Source organism: Cnephaeus nilssonii (genome assembly GCF_951640355.1).
Source record: "Cnephaeus nilssonii genome assembly, chromosome: X".
NCBI lineage: Eukaryota > Metazoa > Chordata > Mammalia > Chiroptera > Vespertilionidae > Cnephaeus > Cnephaeus nilssonii.
The window spans coordinates 83,475,501-83,479,639 of record NC_137071.1 but is presented as its reverse complement, the minus strand read 5'-3'; the positions used below and the strand labels follow the sequence as shown (position 1 = coordinate 83,479,639).

Below are 4,139 nucleotides of genomic sequence, written 5' to 3'. Positions count from 1 at the left end.
TCAGTGAAGGAACTTACATACTAGTACAGTTTGTTAAAATGTAATAAAAAATAAAGCATAAAGTCCAAAAAATGTAATGAAAGTTTAAAAGGTATAATGGAGAGGTAAAAAATAAAGTGATAAGTGGTGTGTTCAGTCAGTGGAAGAGAAATAATAGAGGGAGAACATATAGCTGAATGAATTAACGTTCTGGGAGGTGAGCAAGAATGACAGGAATGTGTAGATTAAGCTGCTTGACATTTATAAGAAATTCTGGCTTTTACATGGTGAGGGTGGGGGTGAGGGGTCCATTCTAGCTTGTGGCCTGTGTCTATGGTTGGGCCCGTATGGTCCAGCTGCTCCAGACATAGATCAAGTGTATGGCGCCGCAGAAACCGTCTCCCAGGCCCAGATAACGGTCCACCCTTGCAGTTCCTAGCACGGGGAGGTCTTCTCTGATCTGAGGATGGCTACCCCTCGATATGAGCCAGTGGCTGAGATTTGTGTTGGTGCCTATGGGACGGTATACAAGGCCCATGATCCCTACAGTGGCTGCTTTGTGGCCCTCAAGAGCATGAGAGTCCCCAGTGAAGGCGGTGCTGGAGGGGGCCTTCCCATCAGCACAGTTCATTAAGTGGCCTTACGCCTTACTGAGGTGGCTGGAGGCTTTTGAGCATCCCAGTGTTGTCCAGCTGATGGATGTCTGTGCCACCTTCCGAATTGACCGGGAGACCAAAGTGACCCTGGTGTTTGAGCATGTGGACCAAGACCTAAGGAGGTATCTGGACAAGGCACCCCCACCAGGATTGCCAGTGGAGACCATTAAGGATCTGATGCGCCAGTTCCTAAGAGGCCTGGATTTTCTTCATGCCAATTGCATTGTTCACCGAGACCTGAAGCCAGAGAATATTCTGGTGACAAGTGATGGGACAATCAAGCTGGCTGACTTTGGCCTGGCCAGAATCTATAGTTACCAGATGGCACTTACACTTGTGGTTGTGACACTCTGGTACCGTGCTCCGGAAGTTCTTCTGCAGTCCACATGCACAACACCTGTGGACTTGTGAAGTGTTGGCTGTATCTTTGCAGAGATGTTTCCTCAAAAGCCTCTCTTCTGCAGACACTTTGAAGCTGACCAATTGGGCAAAATCTTTGACCTGATTGGTCTGCCTCCAGAGGAAGATTGGCCCCTAAATGTGTCTCTACCCCAGGGAACCTTCCCCCACAGAGGGCCCTGCCCAGTGCTGTAGGTGATATCGGAGATGGAGGAGTCTGGAGTACAGCTGCTGCTGGAGATGCTGACTTTTAACCCACACAAGCGAATCTCTGCCTTCCGAGCCCTGCAGCACTCTTATCTACAAAAGGAAGAAGATAACCCAGAGTGAGCAATGGGATAGCTGCAACAGAACCAAGAGAACAGAAGCTGTAATTTACCTTCCTTTGAACACTTGAGTGCAGAGTCCCCCACCGTGAAGGTGCTCTGTGTCTTTTGATCTGAGGCTGTGGAGATACTTCCTCCAACGTTTTACAGAGAATATCTTGCCGGCTGCCTTAATGACATTCCCCTCCCTCTCCCTCCTTTAGGGATCATCCTTCTCCTGCCCTCCTATTTCCTGACACCAAGGAGTATGTCCCTTGTTCTCCCCTTCCTTACCTTGATATTGGGATCCTTTTTTATAAAGGGAAAAAAACAAAATTAAGAAATATGTTTTTTTTTAAAAAAAGAAAGAAAGAAAGAAAGAAAGAAAGAAAGAAAGAAAGAAAGAAAGAAAGAAAGAAAGAAAAAGAAATTCTGGCTTTCCTATAGGTAACACTGATTTTAGAGAGGAGGAGGAGGAGGAGGAGAAAGAGAGAGAGAAACATCAATGCATGAGAAAAATATTGATAATTTGCCTACCAGGGATTGAACCCACAACCTTGGTATGTGCCCTGACCTGTAATCAGATCTGCAACCTTTCTGTGCATGGGACAACTCTACAACCAATTGAGCCGCACTCTTCAGGGCAGCCCATTACACTTCTGAAAGGATTTGAGTCTTTGCTGGATTCTAGGAAGGAAGTTACTATCTGGCTTGAATTCTATGGGCTCTGGTTCATAGCTCTCAAGATTCACAACATAGATGTGAGGTACCCAATACCTCCCTGTTTTTCATTCCATTGAATCTTTTGAAGTGTCCAGGTAAGAAGTTCTGCAGAATGCCCCACATTTTGAATTTATTTGAATTTCTTTATAATTGGCTTAAGATGAAGCATGTCTAGCAAGATCACCTCAGTGGTCTGTATAATTCCCTCTGCTCTGCCATTTATCCCACCCACAGGGAGGCCCTGCCACCAGGCCTGGGCTCTGGGATCAATGGCAGAGCAGAGAGATACCCTGCCCAACTGGCCGGGGCTCTGGATGGGCCCCATCGCTGTCCACAGGGAGGTCCTGTCCGCCCTTCCCACCCTGCCAGGGCTTTGTGACAATGATGTGTAGAGGGAGGCCCTGCCAACCTGGCCAGGGCTCTGCAATGGGCCCTCCCAGCCTTGGCAACTTGCCTCGGCTCTCGCAGCTACGGCTTTGTCTGGAAGGATGTCCGGAGGGTCATCCGGAATACGTCCGGTCTAATTAGCATATTCCCCTTAGTATAGACTAGAGGCCCGGTGCACAAAATTTGTTCACGGGGGAGGGCGTCCCTCAGCCCCGCCTGCACCCTCTCCAATCTGGGATCTCTCTCACAATCCAGGACTGCTGGCTTCCAACTGCTCGCATGCCTGCCTGACTGATTGCTCCTAACCGCTTCTGCCTGCCAGCCTGATCACCCCCTACACCACTCCCCTGCCAGCCTGATCAATGCCTAACTGCTCCCCTGCTGGCCCAATTGCCCCAACTGCCCTCCCTTGCTAACCTGGTAGCCCCTAACTGCCCTCCCCAGCTGGCCGGTCACCACTAACTTCCATCCCTTGCCAGCCTGGTCCCCCTAATGGCCTTCCCCTGCCAGCCAGATTGCCCCTAACTGTCCCCCCCTGTAGGCCTGTTCACCCCCAACTGCCCTCCCCTGCCAGCCTGGTCGCCCTTAACTGCCCTTCCCTGCAGGCCTGGTCCCCCCCAACTTCTCTCCCCTACAGGCCTGGTCACCCCAACTGCCCTTCCCTGCTGGCCTGGTCATCCCTATCTGCTCTAGCCTGCAGACCTGGTTCCCCCCAACTGTCCTCCCCTGCCAGCCTGGTCACCCATAACTGCCCTTCCCTTCAGGCCTGATCACCTCCAATTGCCCTCCCTTGCAGGCCTGGTCCCTCCCGACTGCCCTCCCCTGCCGGCCATCTTGTGGCAGCCATCTTTTGTCCACATGGTGGCAGCCATCTTTGTCCACATGGGGGTGACCATCTTGTGTGTTGGAGTGATGGTCAATTTGCATATTACCTCTTTATTATATAGGAGAGTCTGAAATAATGCATTTTTTTCATGGTCGCTTAGGCTTCAGATAATATAATTCCCATGCTAATATCCTATATAATAAAGAGGTAATATGCAAATTGACCATCACTCCAACACAAATGATGGCCACCACCATGTGGACACAAGATGGCCGCCACAAGATGGCCGGCAGGGGAGGGCAGTCGGGAGGGACCAGGCCTGCAAGGGAAGGCAATTGGGGGGAACCAAGCCAGCAGGGGAGGGCAGTTAGGGGCGACCAGGCCAGCAGGGGAGGGCAGTTGGGGGGAACCAGGCCTGGAGGGGAGGGCAGTTGGGAGGGACAAGGCCTGCAGGGGAGGGCAGTTAGGGGTGACCACGCTGGCAAGGGAGGACAGTTAGGGGTGACCGGGCCTTCAGGGGAGGGCAGTTGGGGGTGATCAGGTCTGCAGGGGAGGACAGTTATGGGTGACCAGGCATGCAGGGGAGGGCAGTTGGGGGTGACCAGGCCTGTAGGGGAGGGCAGTTGGGGGCGATCAGGCCTGCAGGGGAGGACAGTTGGGGGAGACCAGTTCAGCAGGGGAGGGCAGTTAGGGGGGACCAGACTGGCAAGGGAGGGCAGTTAAGGGTGAGTGGGCCTTCAGGGGAGGGCAGTTGGGGGCGATCAGACCTGCATGGGAGGCCAGTTGAGGGTGACCAGGCCTGCAGGGGAGGGCTGTTGGGAAGGACAAGGCCTGCAGGGGAGTGCAGTTAGGGGTGACCGGGCC

The 4,139-nt window shown here is 52.5% G+C and overlaps 1 pseudogene across 1 annotated transcript; it reads left to right on the top strand.

Moving 5' to 3' along the window:
- Window positions 1–312: 312 nt before the first annotated feature.
- On the top strand, window positions 313–1,364 carry LOC307096219 (cyclin-dependent kinase 4-like; annotated as a pseudogene). The gene has a single exon. The product of its transcript is annotated as a cyclin-dependent kinase 4-like (transcript).
- Window positions 1,365–4,139: the final 2,775 nt, after the last annotated feature.